Source organism: Pristiophorus japonicus, chromosome 9 (genome assembly GCF_044704955.1).
Source record: "Pristiophorus japonicus isolate sPriJap1 chromosome 9, sPriJap1.hap1, whole genome shotgun sequence".
Classification (NCBI taxonomy): Eukaryota; Metazoa; Chordata; class Chondrichthyes; family Pristiophoridae; genus Pristiophorus; species Pristiophorus japonicus.
The window spans coordinates 200,647,487-200,674,447 of record NC_091985.1 but is presented as its reverse complement, the minus strand read 5'-3'; the positions used below and the strand labels follow the sequence as shown (position 1 = coordinate 200,674,447).

General features: G+C 43.0%; 1 protein-coding gene across 1 annotated transcript in view; it reads right to left on the bottom strand.

Moving 5' to 3' along the window:
- The window catches only part of LOC139272809 (zinc finger protein 773-like), a 68,344-nt gene extending 41,756 nt beyond the window's left edge, over window positions 1–26,588 (bottom strand). Inside the window, exons 1-2 of the mRNA XM_070888918.1 lie at window positions 26,494–26,588; window positions 24,223–24,308 (exon numbers count right to left, since the gene is read on the bottom strand). The gene's annotated coding sequence lies outside the window, so the exon portion shown is untranslated. The remainder of the gene's footprint in view (window positions 1–24,222; window positions 24,309–26,493) is intronic.
- Window positions 26,589–26,961: the final 373 nt, after the last annotated feature.

Sequence of the window (26,961 nt, the reverse complement as noted above, 5' to 3'; positions counted from 1 at the left end):
TATAAACAGAGACTGGGTCTAGTGTAATAGAAACAAACAGAGACAGGGCCCAGTGAAATATAAACAGAGACAGGCTCTAGTGTAATATAAACAGAGACTGGGTCTAGTGTAATAGGAACAAACAGAGACAGGGTCTAGTGTAACATAAACAGAGACAGGGTCTCGTGTAATATAAACAGAGACAGGACCTCGTGTAATATAAACAGAGACAGGGTCTCGTGTAATATAAACAGAGACATGGCCTCGTGTAATATAAACAGAGACAGGGCCTCGTGTAATATAAACAGAGACAGGGCCTAGTGTAATATAAACAGAGACGGGGTCTAGTGTAACATAAACAGAGTCGAGTGTAACATAAACAGAGACAGGGTCTAGTATAATATAAACAGTGACAATGTCTAGTGTAATATAAACAGTGACAATGTCTAGTGTAATATAAACAGTGACAATGTCTAGTGTAATATAAACAGTGACAGGGCCCAGTGTAATATAAACAAGGATAGGGTCTAGTGTAATATAAACAGAGACAGGGCCCAGTGTAATATAAACAGAGACAGGGTCGAGTGTGATGTAAACATTGACCGGGCCCAGTGTAATATAAACAGAGACAGGGCTTCGTGTTATATAAACAGAGACAGGGCCTCGTGTAATATAAAGAGAGACAGGGCCTCGTGTAATATAAACTGAGACAGGGTCGAGTGTAATATAAAGAGAGACAGGGTCTCGCATATTAATAGAGAAAGGGTCTAGTGAAATATAAACAGAGACAGGGTGTAGTGTAATATAAACAGGGACAGGGTCTAGTGTTATAGAAACAGAGACAGGGTCCAGTGTAATATAAATAGAGACAGGGTCCTGTGTAATATAAACAGGGATAAGGTTTAGTGTAATATAAACATAGACTGGGTCTCGTGTAATATAACAGAAACAGGGTCTCGTGTAATATAAACAGAGACAGGGTCTCGTGTAATATAAACATAGACTGAGTCTCGTGTAATATAAACAGAGATTGTGTCTCGTGTAATATAAACAGAGACAGGGTCTAGTGTGATATAAACAGAGAAAGGGCCCGGTGTAATATAACAGAGACATGGTCTAGTGTAATATAAATAGAGACAGGGTCCAGTGTAATATAAACAGGGACAGGGCCGAGTGTAATATAAACATAGACGGGGTCTAGTGTAATATAAAGAGAGACAGGGTACATTGTAATATAAACAGAGACAGTGCCCATTGTAATATAAACAGAGACAGGGCCTCGTGTAATATAAACAGAGACAGGGCCTCGTGTAATATAAACAGAGACAGGGCCTCGTGTAATATAAACAGAGACAGGGTCGAGTGTAAAGAAATAGAGACTGGGTCAAGCATATAAATAGAGACAGGATCTAGTGTAATATAAAGAGAGACAGGGTCTAGCATATAAATAGAGACAGGGTCTGGTGTAATATAAACAGGGACAGGGGCTGATGTTATATAAACAGAGACAGGGTCGATTGTAATATAAACAGAGAAAGGGCCCGGTGCAATAGAAACAGAGACAGTGTCTAGTGTAATAGAAACAGGGACAGGGCCCAGTGTAATATAAACAGAGACAGGGTGCAGTGTAATATAAACAGAGACAGACTCTAGTGTAATATAAACAGAGATAGGGTCCAGTTTAATATAAACAGAGACAGGGCCCAGTGTAATATAAACAGAGACAGGGCCTCGTGTAATATAAAGAGAGACAGGGCCTCGTGTAATATAAAGAGAGACAGGGCCTCGTGTCATATAAAGAGAGACAGGTTCGAGTGTAATATAAACAGAGACTGGGTCTAGCATATAAATACAGACAGGGTGTAGTGTAATATAAACAGGGACAGGGTGTAGTTTAATATAAACAGAGACAGGGTCTAGTGTAATATAAACAGAGACTGGGTCTCGTGTAATATAAACAGGGACAGGGTGTAGTGTAATATAAACAGGGACAGGGTGTAGTGTAATATAAACAGAGACTGGATCTCGTGTAATATAAACAGAGACTAGGTCTAGTGTAATATAAACAGAGAAAGGGTCTGGTGTGATATATAGAGAAAGGGCCCGGTGTAATATAACAGAGACAGGGTCTCGTGTAATATAACAGAGACAGGGCCTAGTGTAATATAAACAGAGACCGGGTCCAGTGTAATATGAACAGAGACCGGGTCCAGTGTGATATAAACATGGACAGGGCCGAGTGCAATATAAACAGAGACAGGATCTCGTGTAATATAAACAGAGACAGGGCCCAGTGTAATATAAACAGCGACAGTGTCTTGTGTAATAAAACAGGGACAGGGCCCAGTGTAATATAAACAGGGACAGGGCCCAGTGTATTATAAACAGCGACAGTGTCTTGTGTAATAAAACAGGGACAGGGCCCAGTGTAATATAAACAGGGACAGGGCCCAGTGTATTATAAACAGAGACAGGGTGCAGTGTAATATAAACAGAGACAGGGTCCAGTGTAATATAAACAGGGATGGGGCCCAGTGTAATATAAACAGAGACGGGTCCAGTGTAATATAAACAAGGATCGGGTCTAGTGTAATATAAACATAGACTGGGTCTCGTGTAATATAAACAGAGACTAGGTCTAGTGTAATATAAACAGAGACAGGGTCTAGTGTGATATATAGAGAAAGGGCCCGGTGTAATATAACAGAAACAGGGTCTCGTGTAATATAAACAGAGACAGGGTCTAGTGTAATATAAACAGAGACAGGGCCTCGTGTAATATAAACAGAGACAGGGCCTCGTGTAATATAAACAGAGACAGGGCCTCGTGTAATATAAACAGAGACAGGGCCTCGTGTAATATAAACAGAGACAGGGCCTCGTGTAATATAAACAGAGACAGGGCCTCGTGTAATATAAACAGAGACAGGGCCTCGTGTAATATAAACAGAGACAGGGCCTCGTGTCATATAAACAGAGACAGAGTCTAGTGTAATATAAACAGAGACAGGGTGCAGTGTAATATAAACAGAGATAGGGTCCAGTTTAATACAAACAGAGACAGGGTCTTGTGTAATATAAACAGATACAGGGTCCAGTGTAATATAAACAGGGATGGGGCCCAGTGTAATATAAACAAGGATAGTGTCTCGTGAATTATAAACAGAGACAGGGTCCAGTGTAATATAAACAGGGATGGGGCCCAGTGCAATATAAACAGAGACAGTGTCTTGTGTAATATAAACAGGGACAGGGGCTGGTGTTACAAAAACAGAGACAGGGTCCAGTGTAATATAAACAGAGACAGGGTCGAGTGTAATATAAACAGAGGCAGGGTCTCGTGTAATATAAACAGAGACAGAGTCCAGTGTAATATAAATAGAGACAGGGTCGAGTGTAATAGAAACAGAGACAGGGTCGAGTGTAATAGAAACAGAGACAGGGTCGAGTGTAATAGAAACAGAGACGGTCTAGTGTAATATAAACAGAGGGGGTATATTGTAATATAAACACAGACAGGGCTGGGTGTAATATAAACAGAGACAGGGCCGAGTGTAATATAAACAGCGACAGGGTCCAGTGTAATATAAACAGAGACAGGTTCTCGTGTCATATAAACAGGGACAGGGTCTAGTGTAATATAAACAGAGACAGGGTCCAGAGCAATATAAACAGAGACAGGGTCCAGAGCAATATAAACAGAGACAGGGCCCAGTGTAATGTAAACAGCGACAGTGTCTAGTGCAATATAAACAGGGTCAGGGCCCAGTGTAATATAAACAAGGATAGGGTCTCGTGTAATATAAACAGAACAGGGCCCAGTGCAATATTAACAGAGACAGGTTCTAGTGTAATATAAACAGAGACAGGGTCTCGTGTAATATAAACAGAGACAGGGCCTCGTGTAATATAAACAGAGACAGGGCCTCGTGTAATATAAACAGAGACAGGGCTTCGTGTAATATAAACAGAGACAGGGCCTCGTGTAATATAAACAGAGACAGGGCCTCGTGTAATATAAACAGAGACAGGGCCTCGTGTCATATAAACAGAGACAGGTTCGAGTGTAATATAAACAGAGACTGGGTCTAGCATATAAATACAGACAGGGTGTAGTGTAATATAAACAGGGACAGGGTGTAGTTTAATATAAACAGAGACAGGGTCTAGTGTAATATAAACATAGACTGGGTCTCGTGTAATATAAACAGTGACAATGTCTAGTGTAATATAAACAGTGACAGGGCCCAGTGTAATATAAACAAGGATAGGGTCTAGTGCAATATAAACAGAGACAGGGCCCAGTGTAATATAAACAGAGACAGGGTCGAGTGTGATGTAAACATAGACCGGGCCCAGTGTAATATAAACAGAGACAGGGCCTCGTGGAATATAAACAGAGACAGGGCCTCGTGTAATACAAACAGAGACAGGGTCTCGTGTAATATAAACAGAGACAGGGCCTCGTGTAATATAAACAGAGACAGGGCCTCGTGTAATATAAACAGAGACAGGGCTTCGTGTTATATAAACAGAGACAGGGCCTCGTGTAATATAAACAGAGACAGGGCCTCGTGTAATATAAACAGAGACAGGGTCGAGTGTAATATAAAGAGAGACAGGGTCTCGCATATTGATAGAGAAAGGGTCTAGTGAAATATAAACAGAGACAGGGTGTAGTGTAATATAAACAGGGACAGGGTCTAGTGTGATATAAACAGAGAAAGGGCCCGGTGTAATATAACAGAGACAGGGTCTTGTGTAATATAAATAGAGACAGGGTCCAGTATAATATAAACAGGGACAGGGCCGAGTGTAATATAAACATAGACTGGGTCTAGTGTAATATAAACAGAGGGGGTATATTGTAATATAAACAGAGACAGGGCTGGGTGTAATATAAACAGAGATAGGGCCTAGTGTAATAGAAACAGGGACAGGGCCCAGTGTAATATAAACAGAGACAGGGTGCAGTGTAATATAAACAGAGACAGACTCTAGTGTAATATAAACAGAGATAGGGTCCAGTTTAATATAAACAGAGACAGGGCCCAGTGTTATATAAACAGAGACCGGGTCCAGTGTAATATCAACAGAGACCGGGTCTAGTGTAATATAAACAGAGACAGGGTCCAGTGCAATATAAACAGAGACAGTGCCGAGTGTAATAGAAACAGAGACGGTCTAGTGTAATATAAACAGAGGGGGTATATTGTAATATAAACAGAGACAGGGCTGGGTGTAATATAAACAGAGATAGGGCCTAGTGTAATATAAACAGGGACAGGGTCCAGTGTAATATAAACAGAGACAGGGCCCAGTGTAATATAAACAGAGACAGGTTCTCGTGTCATATCAACAGGGACAGGGCCCAGTGTAATATAAACAAGGATAGGGTCTCGTGTAATATAAACAGAACAGGGCCCAGTGCAATATTAACAGAGACAGGTTCTAGTGTAATATAAACAGAGACAGGGTCTCGTGTAATATAAACAGAGACAGGGCCTCGTGTAATATAAAGAGAGACAGGGCCTCGTGTAATATAAAGAGAGACAGGGCCTCGTGTCATATAAACAGAGACAGGTTCGAGTGTAATATAAACAGAGACTGGGTCTAGCATATAAATACAGACAGGGTGTAGTGTAATATAAACAGGGACAGGGTGTGGTTTAATATAAACAGAGACAGGGTCTAGTGTAATATAAACATAGACTGGGTCTCGTGTAATATAAACAGAGATTGGGTCTAGTGTAAAATAAACAGAGACAGGGTCTTGTGTGATATAAACAGGGACAGGGTGTAGTGTAATATAAACAGGGACAGGGTGTAGTGTAATATAAACAGAGACTGGATCTCGTGTAATATAAACAGAGACAGGGCCCAGTGTAATATAAACAGAGACAGGTTCTCGTGTCATATCAACAGGGACAGGGTCCAGAGCAATATAAACAGAGACAGGGCCCAGTGTAATATAAACAGAGACAGGGCCGAGTGCAATATAAACAGGGTCAGGGCCCAGTGTAATATAAACAAGGATAGGGTCTCGTGTAATATAAACAGAACAGGGCCCAGTGCAATATTAACAGAGACAGGTTCTAGTGTAATATAAACAGAGACAGGGTCTCGTGTAATATAAACAGAGACATGGCCTCGTGTAATATAAAGAGAGACAGGGCCTCGTGTAATATAAAGAGAGACAGGGCCTCGTGTCATATAAACAGAGACAGGTTCGAGTGTAATATAAACAGAGACTGGGTCTAGCATATAAATACAGACAGGGTGTAGTGTAATATAAACAGGGACAGGGTGTAGTTTAATATAAACAGAGACAGGGTCTAGTGTAATATAAACATAGACTGGGTCTCGTGTAATATAAACAGAGATTGGGTCTAGTGTAAAATAAACAGAGACAGGGTCTTGTGTGATATAAACAGGGACAGGGTGTAGTGTAATATAAACAGGGACAGGGTGTAGTGTAATATAAACAGAGACTGGATCTCGTGTAATATAAACAGAGACTAGGTCTAGTGTAATATAAACAGAGAAAGGGTCTGGTGTGATATATAGAGAAAGGGCCCGGTGTAATATAACAGAGACAGGGTCTCGTGTAATATAACAGAGACAGGGCCTAGTGTAATATAAACAGAGACCGGGTCGAGTGTAATATGAACAGAGACCGGGTCCAGTGTAATGTAAACAGAGACAGGGCTTCGTGTTATATAAACAGAGACAGGGCCTCGTGTAATATAAACAGAGACAGGGCCTCGTGTAATATAAACTGAGACAGGGTCGAGTGTAATATAAAGAGAGACAGGGTCTCGCATATTAATAGAGAAAGGGTCTAGTGAAATATAAACAGAGACAGGGTGTAGTGTAATATAAACAGGGACAGGGTCTAGTGTTATAGAAACAGAGACAGGGTCCAGTGTAATATAAATAGAGACAGGGTCCTGTGTAATATAAACAGGGATAAGGTTTAGTGTAATATAAACATAGACTGGGTCTCGTGTAATATAACAGAAACAGGGTCTCGTGTAATATAAACAGAGACAGGGTCTCGTGTAATATAAACATAGACTGAGTCTCGTGTAATATAAACAGAGATTGTGTCTCGTGTAATATAAACAGAGACAGGGTCTAGTGTGATATAAACAGAGAAAGGGCCCGGTGTAATATAACAGAGACATGGTCTAGTGTAATATAAATAGAGACAGGGTCCAGTGTAATATAAACAGGGACAGGGCCGAGTGTAATATAAACATAGACGGGGTCTAGTGTAATATAAAGAGAGACAGGGTCCAGTGTAATATAAACAGAGACAGTGCCCATTGTAATATAAACAGAGACAGGGCCTCGTGTAATATAAACAGAGACAGGGCCTCGTGTAATATAAACAGAGACAGGGCGTCGTGTAATATAAACAGAGACAGGGTCGAGTGTAAAGAAATAGAGACTGGGTCAAGCATATAAATAGAGACAGGATCTAGTGTAATATAAAGAGAGACAGGGTCTAGCATATAAATAGAGACAGGGTCTGGTGTAATATAAACAGGGACAGGGGCTGGTGTTATATAAACAGAGACAGGGTCGATTGTAATATAAACAGAGAAAGGGCCCGGTGCAATAGAAACAGAGACAGTGTCTAGTGTAATAGAAACAGGGACAGGGCCCAGTGTAATATAAACAGAGACAGGGTGCAGTGTAATATAAACAGAGACAGACTCTAGTGTAATATAAACAGAGATAGGGTCCAGTTTAATATAAACAGAGACAGGGCCCAGTGTTATATAAACAGAGACCGGGTCCAGTGTAATATCAACAGAGACCGGGTCTAGTGTAATATAAACAGAGACAGGGTCCAGTGCAATATAAACAGAGACAGTGCCGAGTGTAATAGAAACAGAGACGGTCTAGTGTAATATAAACAGAGGGGGTATATTGTAATATAAACAGAGACAGGGCTGGGTGTAATATAAACAGAGATAGGGCCCAGTGTAATATAAACAAGGATAGGGTCTAGTGTAATACAAACAGAGACAGGGCCCACTGTAATATTAACAGAGACAGGGTCTAGTGTCATGTGAACATAGACCGGGCCCAGTGTAATATAAACAGAGACAGGGCCTCGTGTAATACAAACAGAGACAGGGCCTCGTGTAATACAAACAGAGACAGGTTCTAGTGTAATATAAACAGAGACAGGGTCTCATGTAATATAAACAGAGACAGGGCCTCGTGTAATATAAACAGAGACAGGGCCTCGTGTAATATAAACAGAGACAGGGCCTCGTGTAATATAAACAGAGACAGGGCCTCGTGTAATATAAACAGAGACAGGGCCTCGTGTAATATAAACAGAGACAGGGCCTCGTGTCATATAAACAGAGACAGGTTCGAGTGTAATATAAACAGAGACTGGGTCTAGCATATAAATACAGACAGGGTGTAGTGTAATATAAACAGGGACAGGGTGTAGTTTAATATAAACAGAGACAGGGTCTAGTGTAATATAAACAGAGATTGGGTCTAGTGTAATATAAACAGAGAAAGGGTCTGGTGTGATATATAGAGAAAGGGCCCGGTGTAATATAACAGAGACAGGGTCTCGTGTAATATAACAGAGACAGGGCCTCGTGTAATATAAACAGAGACCGGGTCCAGTGTAATATGAACAGAGACCGGGTCCAGTGTGATATAAACATAGACAGGGCCGAGTGCAATATAAACAGAGACAGGATCTCGTGTAATATAAACAGAGACAGGGCCCAGTGTAATATAAACAGGGACAGAGCCCAGTGTATTATAAACAGCGGCAGTGTCTTGTGTAATAAAACAGGGACAGGACCCAGTGTAATATAAACAGGGACAGGGCCCAGTGTATTATAAACAGAGACAGGGTGCAGTGTAATATAAACAGAGACAGGGTCCAGTGTAATATAAACAGGGATGGGGCCCAGTGTAATATAAACAAGGATAGGGTCTAGTGTAATATAAACAGAGACAGGTTCCAGTGCAATATACACAAGGATAGGGTCTAGTGTAATATAAACAGAGACGGGTCCAGTGTAATATAAACAAGGATCGGGTCTAGTGTAATATAAACAGAGGGGGTGTATTCTAATATAAACAGAGACAGGGTCCAGTGTAATATAAACAGAGATAGGGCCCAGTGAAATATAAACAGAGACAGGCTCTAGTGTAATATAAACAGAGACTGGGTCTAGTGTAATAGAAACAAACAGAGACAGGGTCTAGTGTAACATAAACAGAGACAGGGTCTCGTGTAATATAAACAGAGACAGGACCTCGTGTAATATAAACAGAGACAGGGTCTCGTGTAATATAAACAGAGACATGGCCTCGTGTAATATAAACAGAGACAGGGCCTCGTGTAATATAAACAGAGACAGGGCCTCGTGTCATATAAACAGAGACAGGGCCTAGTGTAATATAAACAGAGACGGGGTCTAGTGTAACATAAACAGAGTCGAGTGTAACATAAACAGAGACAGGGTCTAGTATAATATAAACAGTGACAATGTCTAGTGTAATATAAACAGTGACAATGTCTAGTGTAATATAAACAGTGACAATGTCTAGTGTAATATAAACAGTGACAGGGCCCAGTGTAATATAAACAAGGATAGGGTCTAGTGTAATATAAACAGAGACAGGGCCCAGTGTAATATAAACAGAGACAGGGTCGAGTGTGATGTAAACATAGACCGGGCCCAGTGTAATATAAACAGAGACAGGGCTTCGTGTTATATAAACAGAGACAGGGCCTCGTGTAATATAAACAGAGACAGGGCCTCGTGTAATATAAACTGAGACAGGGTCGAGTGTAATATAAAGAGAGACAGGGTCTCGCATATTAATAGAGAAAGGGTCTAGTGAAATATAAACAGAGACAGGGTGTAGTGTAATATAAACAGGGACAGGGTCTAGTGTTATAGAAACAGAGACAGGGTCCAGTGTAATATAAATAGAGACAGGGTCCTGTGTAATATAAACAGGGATAAGGTTTAGTGTAATATAAACATAGACTGGGTCTCGTGTAATATAACAGAAACAGGGTCTCGTGTAATATAAACAGAGACAGGGTCTCGTGTAATATAAACATAGACTGAGTCTCGTGTAATATAAACAGAGACAGAGTCTAGTGTAATAGAAACAGAGACAGGGTCGAGTGTAATAGAAACAGAGACAGGGTCGAGTGTAATAGAAACAGAGACAGGGTCGAGTGTAATAGAAACAGAGACGGTCTAGTGTAATATAAACAGAGGGGGTATATTGTAATATAAACAGAGACAGGGCTGGGTGTAATATAAACAGAGACAGGGCCCAGTGTAATATAAACAGAGACACGGTCTCGTGTCATATAAACAGGGATAGGGTCTAGTGTAATATAAACAGAGACAGGGTCCAGAGCAATATAAACAGAGACAGGGCCCAGTGTAATGTAAACAGCGACAGTGTCTAGTGCAATATAAACAGGGCCAGGGCCCAGTGTAATATAAACAAGGATAGGGTCTCGTGTAATATAAACAGAGACAGGGCCTCGTGTAATATAAACAGAGACAGTGCCCATTGTAATATAAACAGAGACAGAGCCTCGTGTAATATAAACAGAGACAGAGTCTAGTGTACTATAAACAGAGACAGGGCCTCGTGTAATATAAACAGAGACAGGGCTTCGTGTAATATAAACAGAGACAGGGCCTCGTGTAATATAAACAGAGACAGGGCCTCGTGTCATATAAACAGAGACAGGTTCGAGTGTAATATAAACAGAGACTGGGTCTAGCATATAAATACAGACAGGGTGTAGTGTAATATAAACAGGGACAGGGTGTAGTTTAATATAAACAGAGACAGGGTCTAGTGTAATATAAACATAGACTGGGTCTCGTGTAATATAAACAGTGACAATGTCTAATGTAATATAAACAGTGACAATGTCTAGTGTAATATAAACAGTGACAATGTCTAGTGTAATATAAACAGTGACAGGGCCCAGTGTAATATAAACAAGGATAGGGTCTAGTGCAATATAAACAGAGACAGGGCCCAGTGTAATATAAACAGAGACAGGGTCGAGTGTGATGTAAACATCGACCGGGCCCAGTGTAATATAAACAGAGACAGGGCCTCGTGGAATATAAACAGAGACAGGGCTTCGTGTTTTATAAACAGAGACAGGGCCTCGTGTAATATAAACAGAGACAGGGCCTCGTGTAATATAAACAGAGACAGGGTCAAGTGTAATATAAAGAGAGACAGGGTCTCGCATATTGATAGAGAAAGGGTCTAGTGTAATATAAATAGAGACAGGGTCCAGTATAATATAAACAGGGACAGGGCCGAGTGTAATATAAACAGGGACAGGGTCTAGTGTAATATAAACAGGGACAGGGTCTAGTGTAATATAAACAGACAGGGTCTAGTGTAATATAAACAGAGACTTGTGTATTATAAAGAGACTGGGTCTCGTGTAATATAAACAGAGACAGAGTCTAGTGTGATGTAAACAGGGGCAGGATTTAGTGCAATATAAACAGAGACTGGGTCTAGTATAATATAAACAGAGACTGGGTCCAGTGTAATATAAACAGAGACAGGACCTGGTGTACTATAAACAGATACAGGGCCCTGTGTAATATAAACAGGGACAGGACCTGGTGTAATATAAACAGAGACAGGGCCCTGTGTCATATAAACAGAGACAGGGTCTAGTGTAATATAAACAGAGACAGGGTCGATTGTAATATAAACAGAGACAGGGTCTAGTGTAATATAAACAGAGACAGGGTCTAGTGTAATATAAACAGAGACAAGGTCTCGTGTAATATAAACAGAGACTGGGTCTAGTGTAATATAAACAGAGACTGGGTCTAGTGCAATATAAACAGAGACAGGGTCCAGTGTAATATAAACAGAGACAGGCCCTGGTGTAATATAAACAGAGACAGGACCTGGTGTAATATAAACAGAGACAGGGCCCTGTGCAATATAAACAGAGACAGGGTCCTGTGTAATATAAACAGAGACAGGGTCCTGTGTAATATAAACTGAGACAGATCTAGTGTAATATAAACTGAGACAGGTCTAGTGTAATTTTAACTGAGACATGGTGTAGTGTAATGTAAACAGAGACAGGGTCTAGTGTAATGTAAACAGAGACAGGGTCTAGTGTAATATAAACAGATAGGGTCTAGTGTAATATAAACAGACTGGGTCTCGTGTAATATAAACAGAGACAGGGTCTAGTGTAATATAAACAGAGACATGATCTTTAAACAGGGACAGGGTCTAGTGTAATAAAAACAGAGACAAGGTCTCGCTTAATATAAACAGTGACAGCGTCTAGTTTAATATAAACAGGGACAGGGTCTAGTGTAATATAAACAGGGATAGGGTCTAGTGTAATATAAACAGGGACAGGGTCTAGTGTAATATAAACAGACAGGGTCTAGTGTAATATAAACAGAGACTTGTGTATTATAAAGAGACTGGGTCTCGTGTAATATAAACAGAGACAGAGTCTAGTGTGATGTAAACAGGGGCAGGATTTAGTGCAATATAAACAGAGACTGGGTCTAGTATAATATAAACAGAGACTGGGTCCAGTGTAATATAAACAGAGACAGGACCTGGTGTAATATAAACAGATACAGGGCCCTGTGTAATATAAACAGGGACAGGGTCTAGTGTAATATAAACAGAGACAGGACCTGGTGTAATATAAACAGAGGCAGGGCCCTGTGTCATATAAACAGAGACAGGGTCTAGTGTAATATAAACAGAGACAGGGTCGATTGTAATATAAACAGAGACAGACTCTAGTGTAATATAAACAGAGATAGGGTCCAGTTTAATATAAACAGAGACAGGGCCCAGTGTAATATAAACAGAGACAGGGTCGATTGTAATATAAACAGAGACAGACTCTAGTGTAATATAAACAGAGATAGGGTCCAGTTTAATATAAACAGAGACAGGGCCCAGTGTTATATAAACAGAGACCGGGTCCAGTGTAATATCAACAGAGACCGGGTCTAGTGTAATATAAACAGAGACAGGGTCCAGTGCAATATAAACAGAGACAGTGCCGAGTGTAATAGAAACAGAGACGGTCTAGTGTAATATAAACAGAGGGGGTATATTGTAATATAAACAGAGACAGGGCTGGGTGTAATATAAACAGAGATAGGGCCTAGTGTAATATAAACAGGGACAGGGTCCAGTGTAATATAAACAGAGACAGGGCCCAGTGTAATATAAACAGAGACAGGTTCTCGTGTCATATCAACAGGGACAGGGCCCAGTGTAATATAAACAAGGATAGGGTCTCGTGTAATATAAACAGAACAGGGCCCAGTGCAATATTAACAGAGACAGGTTCTAGTGTAATATAAACAGAGACAGGGTCTCGTGTAATATAAACAGAGACAGGGTCTCGTGTAATATAAACAGAGACAGGGCCTCGTGTAATATAAAGAGAGACAGGGCCTCGTGTAATATAAAGAGAGACAGGGCCTCGTGTCATATAAACAGAGACAGGTTCGAGTGTAATATAAACAGAGACTGGGTCTAGCATATAAATACAGACAGGGTGTAGTGTAATATAAACAGGGACAGGGTGTAGTTTAATATAAACAGAGACAGGGTCTAGTGTAATATAAACATAGACTGGGTCTCGTGTAATATAAACAGAGATTGGGTCTAGTGTAAAATAAACAGAGACAGGGTCTTGTGTGATATAAACAGGGACAGGGTGTAGTGTAATATAAACAGGGACAGGGTGTAGTGTAATATAAACAGAGACTGGATCTCGTGTAATATAAACAGAGACTAGGTCTAGTGTAATATAAACAGAGAAAGGGTCTGGTGTGATATATAGAGAAAGGGCCCGGTGTAATATAACAGAGACAGGGTCTCGTGTAATATAACAGAGACAGGGCCTAGTGTAATATAAACAGAGACCGGGTCCAGTGTAATATGAACACAGACCGGGTCCAGTGTGATATAAACATAGACAGGGCCTAGTGCAATATAAACAGAGACAGGATCTCGTGTAATATAAACAGAGACAGGGCCCAGTGTAATATAAACAGCGACAGTGTCTTGTGTAATAAAACAGGGACAGGGCCCAGTGTAATATAAACAGGGACAGGGCCCAGTGTATTATAAACAGCGACAGTGTCTTGTGTAATAAAACAGGGACAGGGCCCAGTGTAATATAAACAGGGACAGGGCCCAGTGTATTATAAACAGAGACAGGGTGCAGTGTAATATAAACAGAGACAGGGTCCAGTGTAATATAAACAGGGATGGGGCCCAGTGTAATATAAACAGAGACGGGTCCAGTGTAATATAAACAAGGATCGGGTCTAGTGTAATATAAACATAGACTGGGTCTCGTGTAATATAAACAGAGACAGGGTCTAGTGTAATATAAACAGAGACAGGGTCTAGTGTGATATATAGAGAAAGGGCCCGGTGTAATATAACAGAAACAGGGTCTCGTGTAATATAAACAGAGACAGGGTCTAGTGTAATATAAACAGAGACAGGGCCTCGTGTAATATAAACAGAGACAGGGCCTCGTGTAATATAAACAGAGACAGGGCCTCGTGTAATATAAACAGAGACAGGGCCTCGTGTCATATAAACAGAGACAGAGTCTAGTGTAATATAAACAGAGACAGGGTGCAGTGTAATATAAACAGAGACAATGTCTAGTGTAATATAAACAGAGATAGGGTCCAGTTTAATACAAACAGAGACAGGGTCTTGTGTAATATAAACAGATACAGGGTCCAGTGTAATATAAACAGGGATGGGGCCCAGTGTAATATAAACAAGGATAGTGTCTCGTGAATTATAAACAGAGACAGGGTCCAGTGTAATATAAACAGGGATGGGGCCCAGTGCAATATAAACAGAGACAGTGTCTTGTGTAATATAAACAGGGACAGGGGCTGGTGTTACAAAAACAGAGACAGGGTCCAGTGTAATATAAACAGAGACAGGGTCGAGTGTAATATAAACAGAGGCAGGGTCTCGTGTAATATAAACAGAGACAGAGTCCAGTGTAATATAAATAGAGACAGGGTCGAGTGTAATAGAAACAGAGACAGGGTCGAGTGTAATAGAAACAGAGACAGGGTCGAGTGTAATAGAAACAGAGACGGTCTAGTGTAATATAAACAGAGGGGGTATATTGTAATATAAACAGAGACAGGGCTGGGTGTAATATAAACAGAGACAGGGCCGAGTGTAATATAAACAGCGACAGGGTCCAGTGTAATATAAACAGAGACAGGGCCCAGTGTAATATAAACAGAGACAGGTTCTCGTGTCATATAAACAGGGACAGGGTCTAGTGTAATATAAACAGAGACAGGGTCCAGAGCAATATAAACAGAGACAGGGCCCAGTGTAATGTAAACAGCGACAGTGTCTAGTGCAATATAAACAGGGTCAGGGCCCAGTGTAATATAAACAAGGATAGGGTCTCGTGTAATATAATCAGAACAGGGCCCAGTGCAATATTAACAGAGACAGGTTCTAGTGTAATATAAACAGAGACAGGGTCTCGTGTAATATAAACAGAGACAGGGTCTCATGTAATATAAACAGAGACAGGGTCTCATGTAATATAAACAGAGACAGGGCCTCGTGTAATATAAACAGAGACAGGGTCCAGTATAATATAAACGGGGAAGGGGTCCAGTGTAATATAAACAGAGACTGGGTCTAGTGTAAAATAAACAGAGACAGGGTCTAGTGTGATATAAACAGGGACAGCCTCCAGTGTAATATAAACAGGGACAGGGTGTAGTGTAATATAAACAGAGACAGGGTCTACTGTAATGTAAACAGAGAACGGGCCGGGTGCAATAGAAACAGAGACAGAGTCTAGTGTAATAGAAACAGAGACAGGGTCGAGTGTAATAGAAACAGAGACAGGTTCGAGTGTAATAGAAACAGAGACGGTCTAGTGTAATATAAACAGAGGGGGTATATTGTAATATAAACAGAGACAGGGCTGGGTGTAATATAAACAGAGACAGGGCCCAGTGTAATATAAACAGAGACACGGTCTCGTGTCATATAAACAGGGACAGGGTCTAGTGTAATATAAACAGAGACAGGGTCCAGAGCAATATAAACAGAGACAGGGTCCAGAGCAATATAAACAGAGACAGGGCCCAGTGTAATGTAAACAGCGACAGTGTCTAGTGCAATATAAACAGGGTCAGGGCCCAGTGTAATATAAACAAGGATAGGGTCTCGTGTAATATAAACAGAGACAGGGCCTCGTGTAATATAAACAGAGACAGGGCCTCGTGTAATATAAACAGAGACAGGGCTTCGTGTAATATAAACAGAGACAGGGCCTCGTGTAATATAAACAGAGACAGGGCCTCGTGTAATATAAACAGAGACAGGGCCTCGTGTCATATAAACAGAGACAGGTTCGAGTGTAATATAAACAGAGACTGGGTCTAGCATATAAATACAGACAGGGTGTAGTGTAATATAAACAGGGACAGGGTGTAGTTTAATATAAACAGAGACAGGGTCTAGTGTAATATAAACATAGACTGGGTCTCGTGTAATATAAACAGTGACAATGTCTAGTGTAATATAAACAGAGACAGGGCCTCGTGTAATATAAACAGAGACAGGGCTTCGTGTAATATAAACAGTGACAATGTCTAGTGTAATATAAACAGTGACAGGGCCCAGTGTAATATAAACAAGGATAGGGTCTAGTGCAATATAAACAGAGACAGGGCCCAGTGTAATATAAACAGAGACAGGGTCGAGTGTGATGTAAACATAGACCGGGCCCAGTGTAATATAAACAGAGACAGGGCCTCGTGTAATATAAACAGAGACAGGGCCTCGTGTAATATAAACAGAGACAGGGCTTCGTGTTATATAAACAGAGACAGGGCCTCGTGTAATATAAACAGAGACAGGGCCTCGTGTAATATAAACAGAGACAGGGTCGAGTGTAATATAAAGAGAGACAGGGTCTCGCATATTGATAGAGAAAGGGTCTAGTGAAATATAAACAGAGACAGGGTGTAGTGTAATATAAACAGGGACAGGGTCTAGTGTGATATAAACAGAGAAAGGGCCCGGTGTAATATAACAGAGACAGGGTCTTGTGTAATATAAATAGAGACAGGGTCCAGTATAATATAAACAGGGACAGGGCCGAGTGTAATATAAACATAGACTGGGTCTAGTGTAATATAAAGAGAGACAGGGTCCAGTGTAATATAAACAGAGACAGTGCCCATTGTAATATAAACAGAGACAGGGCCTCGTGTAATATAAACAGAGACAGGGCCTCGTGTAATATAAACAGAGACAGGGCCCGATGTAATATAAACAGAGACAGGGTCTAATGTAATATAAACAGAGACAGAGTCTAGTGTACTATAAACAGAGACAGGGTCGAGTGTAATATAAACAGAGACAGGGTCGAGTGTAATATAAACAGATAGGGTCTAGTCTAATATAAACAGGGACAGGGTCTAGTGTAATATAAACAGAGACAAGGTCTCGGTTAATATAAACAGTGACAGCGTCTACTTTAATATAAACAGGGACAGGGTCTAGTGTAATATAAACAGGGACAGGGTCTAGTGTAATATAAACAGGGACAGGGTCTAGTGTAATATAAACAGGGACAGGGTCTAGTGTAATATAAACAGAGATAGGGTCCAGTTTAATACAAACAGAGACAGGGTCTTGTGTAATATAAACAGATACAGGGTCCAGTGTAATATAAACAGGGATGGGGCCCAGTGTAATATAAACAAGGATAGTGTCTCGTGAATTATAAACAGAGACAGGGTCCAGTATAATATAAACAGGGATGGGGCCCAGTGCAATATAAACAGAGACAGTGTCTTGTGTAATATAAACAGGGACAGGGATTGGTGTTGCAAAAACAGAGACAGGGTCCAGTGTAATATAAACAGAGACAGGGTCGAGTGTAATAGAAACAGAGACAGGGTCGAGTGTAATAGAAACAGAGACGGTCTAGTGTAATATAAACAGAGGGGGTATATTGTAATATAAACAGAGACAGGGCCGGGTGTAATATAAACAGAGACAGGGTCCAGTGTAATATAAACAGAGACAGGGCCCAGTGTAATATAAACAGAGACAGGTTCTCGTGTCATATAAACAGGGACAGGGTCTAGTGTAATATAAACAGAGACAGGGTCCAGAGCAATATAAACAGAGACAGGGCCCAGTGTAATGTAAACAGCGACAGTGTCTAGTGCAATATAAACAGGGTCAGGGCCCAGTGTAATATAAACAAGGATAGGGTCTCGTGTAATATAATCAGAACAGGGCCCAGTGCAATATTAACAGAGACAGGTTCTAGTGTAATATAAACAGAGACAGGGTCTCGTGTAATATAAACAGAGACAGGGTCTCATGTAATATAAACAGAGACAGGGCCTCGTGTAATATAAACAGAGACAGGGCCTCGTGTAACATAAAGAGAGACAGGGCCTCGTGTAATATAAACAGGGACAGGGCCTCGTGTCATATAAACAGAGACAGGGTCCAGTGTAATATAAACAGAGACAGGGTCCAGTATAATATAAACGGGGACGGGGTCCAGTGTAATATAAACAGAGACTGGGTCTAGTGTAATATAAACAGAGACAGGGTCGAGTGTGATATAAACAGAGAAAGGGCCCGGTGTAAAATAAACAGAGACAGGGTCTAGTGTGATATAAACAGGGACAGCCTCCAGTGTAATATAAACAGGGACAGGGTGTAGTGTAATATAAACAGATACAGGGTCCAGTGTAATATAAACAGGGATGGGGCCCAGTGTAATATAAACAAGGATAGTGTCTCGTGAATTATAAACAGAGACAGGGTCCAGTATAATATAAACAGGGATGGGGCCCAGTGCAATATAAACAGAGACAGTGTCTTGTGTAATATAAACAGGGACAGGGGTTGGTGTTGCAAAAACAGAGACAGGGTCCAGTGTAATATAAACAGAGACAGGGTCGAGTGTAATAGAAACAGAGACAGGGTCGAGTGTAATAGAAACAGAGACGGTCTAGTGTAATATAAACAGAGGGGGTATATTGTAATATAAACAGAGACAGGGCCGGGTGTAATATAAACAGAGACAGGGTCCAGTGTAATATAAACAGAGACAGGGCCCAGTGTAATATAAACAGAGACAGGTTCTCGTGTCATATAAACAGGGACAGGGTCTAGTGTAATATAAACAGAGACAGGGTCCAGAGCAATATAAACAGAGACAGGGCCCAGTGTAATGTAAACAGCGACAGTGTCTAGTGCAATATAAACAGGGTCAGGGCCCAGTGTAATATAAACAAGGATAGGGTCTCGTGTAATATAATCAGAACAGGGCCCAGTGCAATATTAACAGAGACAGGTTCTAGTGTAATATAAACAGAGACAGGGTCTCGTGTAATATAAACAGAGACAGGGTCTCATGTAATATAAACAGAGACAGGGCCTCGTGTAATATAAACAGAGACAGGGCCTCGTGTAACATAAAGAGAGACAGGGCCTCGTGTAATATAAACAGGGACAGGGCCTCGTGTCATATAAACAGAGACAGGGTCCAGTGTAATATAAACAGAGACAGGGTCCAGTATAATATAAACGGGGACGGGGTCCAGTGTAATATAAACAGAGACTGGGTCTAGTGTAATATAAACAGAGACAGGGTCGAGTGTGATATAAACAGAGACAGGGTCTACTGTCATGTAAACAGAGAACGGGCCCGGTGCAATAGAAACAGAGACAGAGTCTAGTGTAATAGAAACAGAGACAGGGTCGAGTGTAATAGAAACAGAGACAGGGTCGAGTGTAATAGAAACAGAGACAGGGTCGAGTGTAATAGAAACAGAGACGGTCTAGTGTAATATAAACAGAGGGGGTATATTGTAATATAAACAGAGACAGGGCTGGGTGTAATATAAACAGAGACAGGGCCCAGTGTAATATAAACAGAGACACGGTCTCGTGTCATATAAACAGGGATAGGGTCTAGTGTAATATAAACAGAGACAGGGTCCAGAGCAATATAAACAGAGACAGGGCCCAGTGTAATGTAAACAGCGACAGTGTCTAGTGCAATATAAACAGGGTCAGGGCCCAGTGTAATATAAACAAGGATAGGGTCTCGTGTAATATAAACAGAGACAGGGCCTCGTGTAATATAAACAGAGACAGTGCCCATTGTAATATAAACAGAGACAGAGCCTCGTGTAATATAAACAGAAACAGAGTCTAGTGTACTATAAACAGAGACAGGGCCTCGTGTAATATAAACAGAGACAGGGCTTCGTGTAATATAAACAGAGACAGGGCCTCGTGTAATATAAACAGAGACAGGGCCTCGTGTAATATAAACAGAGACAGGGCCTCATGTCATATAAACAGAGACAGGTTCGAGTGTAATATAAACAGAGACTGGGTCTAGCATATAAATACAGACAGGGTGTAGTGTAATATAAACAGGGACAGGGTGTAGTTTAATATAAACAGAGACAGGGTCTAATGTAATATAAACATAGACTGGGTCTCGTGTAATATAAACAGTGACAATGTCTAATGTAATATAAACAGTGACAATGTCTAGTGTAATATAAACAGTGACAGGGCCCAGTGTAATATAAACAAGGATAGGGTCTAGTGCAATATAAACAGAGACAGGGCCCAGTGTAATATAAACAGAGACAGGGTCGAGTGTGATGTAAACATCGACCGGGCCCAGTGTAATATAAACAGAGACAGGGCCTCGTGGAATATAAACAGAGACAGGGCTTCGTGTTATATAAACAGAGACAGGGCCTCGTGTAATATAAACAGAGACAGGGCCTCGTGTAATATAAACAGAGACAGGGCCTCGTGTAATATAAACAGAGACAGGGTCAAGTGTAATATAAAGAGAGACAGGGTCTCGCATATTGATAGAGAAAGGGTCTAGTGAAATATAAACAGAGACAGGGTGTAGTGTAATATAAACAGGGACAGGGTCTAGTGTGATATAAACAGAGAAAGGGCCCGGTGTAATATAACAGAGACAGGGTCTTGTGTAATATAAATAGAGACAGGGTCCAGTATAATATAAACAGGGACAGGGCCGAGTGTAATATAAACATAGACTGGGTCTAGTGTAATATAAAGAGAGACAGGGTCCAGTGTAATATAAACAGAGACAGTGCCCATTGTAATATAAACAGAGACAGAGCCTCGTGTAATATAAACAGAGACAGGGCCTCGTGTAATATAAACAGAGACAGGGCCTCGTGTAATATAAACAGAGACAGGGCCCGATGTAATATAAACAGAGACAGGGTCTAATGTAATATAAACAGAGACAGAGTCTAGTGTACTATAAACAGAGACAGGGTCGAGTGTAATATAAACAGAGACAGGGTCGAGTGTAATATAAACAGATAGGGTCTAGTCTAATATAAACAGAGACAGGGTCTAGTGTAATATAAACAGAGACATGATCTTTAAACAGGGACAGGGTCTAGTGTAATATCAACAGAGACAAGGTCTCGCTTAATATAAACAGTGACAGCGTCTAGTTTAATATAAACAGGGACAGGGTCTAGTGTAATATAAACAGGGACAGGGTCTAGTGTAATATAAACAGGGACAGGGTCTAGTGTAATATAAACAGACAGGGTCTAGTGTAATATAAACAGAGACTTGTGTATTATAAAGAGACTGGGTCTCGTGTAATATAAACAGAGACAGAGTCTAGTGTGATGTAAACAGGGGCAGGATTTAGTGCAATATAAACAGAGACTGGGTCTAGTATAATATAAACAGAGACTGGGTCCAGTGTAATATAAACAGAGACAGGACCTGGTGTAATATAAACAGATACAGGGCCCTGTGTAATATAAACAGGGACAGGGTCTAGTGTAATATAAACAGAGACAGGACCTGATGTAATATAAACAGAGACAGGGCCCTGTGTCATATAAACAGAGACAGGGTCTAGTGTAATATAAACAGAGACAGGGTCGATTGTAATATAAACAGAGACAGGGTCTAGTGTAATATAAACAGAGACAGGGTCGAGTGTAATATAAACAGAGACAGGGTCTAGTGTAATATAAACAGAGACATGATCTTTAAACAGGGACAGGGTCTAGTGTAATATAAACAGAGACAAGGTCTCGTGTAATATAAACAGAGACTGGGTCTAGTGTAATATAAACAGAGACTGGGTCTAGTGCAATATAAACAGAGACAGGGTCCAGTGTAATATAAACAGAGACAGGCCCTGGTGTAATATAAACAGAGACAGGACCTGGTGTAATATAAACAGAGACAGGGCCCTGTGCAATATAAACAGAGACAGGGTCCTGTGTAATATAAACAGAGACAGGGTCCTGTGTAATATAAACTGAGACAGATCTAGTGTAATATAAACTGAGACAGGTCTAGTGTAATTTTAACTGAGACATGGTGTAGTGTAATGTAAACAGAGACAGGGTCTAGTGTAATGTAAACAGAGACAGGGTCTAGTGTAATATAAACAGATAGGGTCTAGTGTAATATAAACAGACTGGGTCTCGTGTAATATAAACAGAGACAGGGTCTAGTGTAATATAAACAGAGACATGATCTTTAAACAGGGACAGGGTCTAGTGTAATAAAAACAGAGACTGTGTCCAGTGTAATATAAACAGAGACTGGGTCTAGTGTAATATAAACAGAGACTAGTGTAATATAAACAGAGACAGGGTCTAGTGTAATATACACAGGGACAGGGTCTCGTGTAATATAAACAGAGGCTGGGTCCTAATTTGCCCCTTCCCTAAAGGCCCGAAGGATTTCCCGTCAGAAATTAGCTGCGCACGCGGTGGAGTAGAATGGCCGCCAATTTTCCGTGGATTGGCCGCCATTTTGAAAATTGCACTCCTGAGGTGTCCTAGTGGTGACGCTACACCCGCCCTCACTTCCGCCTCTATTATGACCGACTTCTCGGCCGCTCGAAAAAAAAGCCAAAGAGCGGAATTTCACTCGAGGCCACCGTATCCACCGTGGCGGTGAAAACAGCTGAAACAGGGTAAGTATGCCGCATTTCGGCAGGGGGTGATTTCGTCCCCAGGGTGTTTCCATTAGTGTGTCAGTATTTACAGGGGATCCCCAGGAATGTGACAGTATTTACTGGGGTTCCCAGGCTGTGTGTCAGTATTTACAGGAAGTCCCCAGGGAGTGCATCAGTATTTACAGGGGGTCCCCCGGGAAGTGTGTCAGTATTTACAGGGGGTCCCTGAGAGTGTGTCGGTAGTTACAGTGGGTCCCCACGAGTGTGTCAGTATTTACAGAGGGTTCCCCAGGGAGTGTGTCAGTATTTACAGGGGGTCCCCCGGGGAGTGTGTCAGTATTTACAGGGGGTCCCCCGGGGAGTGTGTCAGTATTTACAGGGGGTCCCCCGGGAGTGTGTCAGTATTTACAGGGGGTCCCTGAGAGTGTGTCGGTATTTACAGGGGGTCCCCACGAGTGTCAGTATTTACAGGAAGTCCCCAGGGAGTGCGTCAGTATTTACAAGGGGTCCCCCGGGAAGTGTGTCAGTATTTACAGGAGGTCCCCAGGGAGTGTGTCAGTATTTACAGGGGGTCCCCCGGGGAGTGTGTCAGTATTTACAGGGGGTCCCACGGGGAGTGTGTCAGTATTTACGGGGAGTGTGTCAGTATTTACAGGGGGTCCCGCGGGGAGTGTGTCAGTATTTACAGGGAGTCCCGCGGGGAGTGTGTCAGTATTTATACGGGGTACCCGGGAGCGTGTCAGTATTTTCACGGGGTCCCCAGGGAGTGTGTCAGTATTTACAGAGGGTCCCCACGAGTGTGTGAGTATTTACAGAGGGTCCCCACGAGTGTGTGAGTATTTACAGAGGGTCCCCACGAGTGTGTGAGTATTTAGAGGGTCCCCACGAGTGTGTGAGTATTTAGAGAGGGTCCCCACGAGTGTGAGTATTTACAGAGGGTCCCACGAGTGTGAGTATTTACAGAGGGTCCCCACGAGTGTGTGAGTATTTACAGAGGGTCCCCATGAGTGTGTGAGTATTTACAGAGGGTCCCCACGAGTGTGTGAGTATTTACAGAGGGTCCCCATGAGTGTATCAGTATGTACATGGTGTCTGCAGGAGAGTGGCAGTGTGTGTTGGTATTTACTTACTTGTCACCGAGCTTTTGGGGGAACCCTCTGCTGGCTGAGAGCCCGGGCTGGGCCCAAGGGCACGGGAGTGACATCTAGCCTGACATCTGGAAAAGATCGGACAGAGACTGGTGTCACAGAGGAGTCAGCAATAAATTTCTTCCTGCACCGAACCCCCAGTGTTCTCCAATTATGCCCCAAGACCCTTTCTCTTGTCGAGGTGATGTCGTCGCCAACCCTAAACGCTGCCTCTCCCACGCACAGGCTCTACGTGCACACTCCAGACGCGCTTACTCTCTCATAAGAGTCATAGAATCACAGCAATTTACAACACGGAAGGAGGCCATTTCGTCCCACCGTGTCTGCGCTCGCCAACAAGGAGCTATTCAGCCAAATCCCACTTTCCAGCGCTTGGCCCATAGCCCTGTAAGTTACGGCAATTTAAGTGCACATCCAAGCACTTTTAAAATTTGGTGATGGTTTCTGCCTCTACCAACCTTTCAGGTAATGAGTTCCAGAACCCCATCACCTTCTGGGTGAAGAAATTTCCCCTCAAATCCCCTGTGCCCCTCCTACCAATTATTTTAAATCTTTGCCCCATGATTGTTGACCTCCCTGCTAAAGGAAACAGGTCCTTCCTATCCACTCTATTTCGGCCCCTCATAATTTTATGCACCTCAATAAAGGTCTCCCCTCAGCCTCCTCTGTTCCAAAGAAAACAAACGCAGCCTATCCAATCTTTCCTCACAGGTAAAATTCTCCAGTCCAGGCAACATCCTCGTCAATCTCCTCTGTACCCTCTCGAGCACAATCACATCTTTCCTGTAATGTGGTGACCAGAACTGCACGCGGTCCTCCAGCTATGGCCTCACCAGTGCTTTATACAGTTGAAGCATAACCCCTCCCTGCTCTTGAATTCTTGGGTCATTGGATAGCGAGTACGAGCAGCGATCCTGGCTGATTTGCAAACCCCACCACTTCCCACCCCAGCAACATCAAGCTTCAATCATGTCCCTATTCCTGCACACCGGCAGAGATCAGGTTAACTCAGATGGGGCCAGGGATGGAGACCGGGCCTTCCCTGCGAGCGCTGTGTGGACAGGTCCCAGGCGTATCCCCACCTGCCCCTCCGCCTGTATCTGTGTTGCTGTCTTGCTGGGCTTGGGGGCGGGTGGGGGTGGGGGTGGGGGTCAGGGTGACCTGAGCGGGCAAACCATTTGACTAGGGGTCAGGGGTGGTGACCTTTCTGCCGGGCGAAGGCAGGAGTGGGACGGGACCTCCGGTCCCTCCTGTAGCCCGCGGCCTCGATCTGTCCCGCTTTTTAACGTTCTGAAACGCAAGCGTAGAAAGATCTCGCAATCAGAGCGCACGCCTCAGCTCCATTTACCTGCCCTCAAGTAACATTTCACAGCACAGAAACAGGCCATTCGGCACAACCGGTCTCTAATTGCAGCCTTCTTCCCTGAACCTAGCACAGCCCAGGGACGAAACTGTGAGGCCTCCCCAGGTCGGTCAGCTCTATGCTATACTGGGCAGGAGGGTGGGGGAAACTGAAGAGTGTGGCATCAACAAGCAGTTGCATTTACACAGCACCTTTAACATATTAAAACGCCCGAAACGCTTCACAGGAGCGATCGTCAACCTGCAGCCCCGCCCCGATTTCCCTCCCCGTCTATCCTCTCCCCCATAGAGCCCCGCGCCTATTCCCCTCCATCGCCTGGCCCCCTGTATACCCTGAAGCCCAGCTCCCTGTTTCCACTCTGTCCCCCGTTCCCCCCCATCCCCGCCTGTATCTCTCCCTTGATCTCCCCCTGTAGCCCAGCCCCTCTCTATCTCTGCCCCCCCCAACCCTCCCTGTATTCCCCCTCCTCTCTCTATCTCCCCCCAACCACCCCCTCACGCTCTCTCTCCTCCCCCACCCTCCTCTCGCCCACCTCTGTCCCCCCCAATCCTCCCTGTATTCCCCCTCCTCTCTCTATCTCCCCCCAACCACCCCTCTCGCCCCCCTCCCTCCCACCTCTGTCCCCCCTCCATCTCCCTCCTCTCTACCCCCCCCTCTGTCCCCTCCCTATCCCCCCCCTCTGTCCCCTCCCTATCCCCCCGTATCCCTCCCCCTCTGTCCCCTCCCTATCCCCCCTCTGTCCCCTCCTTATCCCCCCGTATCCCTCCCCCTCTGTCCCCTCCCTATCCCTCCGTTTCCCTCCCCCTCTATCCCCTCCCTATTTCCCCTCACCCTCCCCCTCTATCCCCTCCCTATTCCACTCTCCCTCCCCCTGTAATCCACAGAATCACCTCACACGCCGCCATTGTCCTCTGTCGCTCTTAACAACCCCAACTTTCGGCGTCTCTTGCGTCACTTCCCGTTGGCGACCCCCCCACGACCTCTCGCGTCTCCCCTGGCAACCGGGTGACAGAAATTTTGAAAAAAAAATGCGATTAACCGATCCAGGGTGCGTATCAGTCGGTTGCATTTTATCATCGGATTTTCCCCATTATCTCCTGGCTTAAAAATAAACAAACCCCACGTGGCTTATGTAAAATAATTAAACTGAACGCATGCGCACTGGCGCCGGCAGCCTGTGACGTCAGGCGGTTTGAGCCGATTGTCCCCAGTGTGAGCAGTGAGGGGGCAATGGAGGGTCCAGAGTGGGCGGTGCGGGGGGAATGGAGGGTCCAGAGTGGGCGGTGCGGGGGGAATGGAGGGTCCAGAGTGGGCGGTGCGGGGGGAATGGAGGGTCCAGAGTGGGCGGTGCGGGGGGA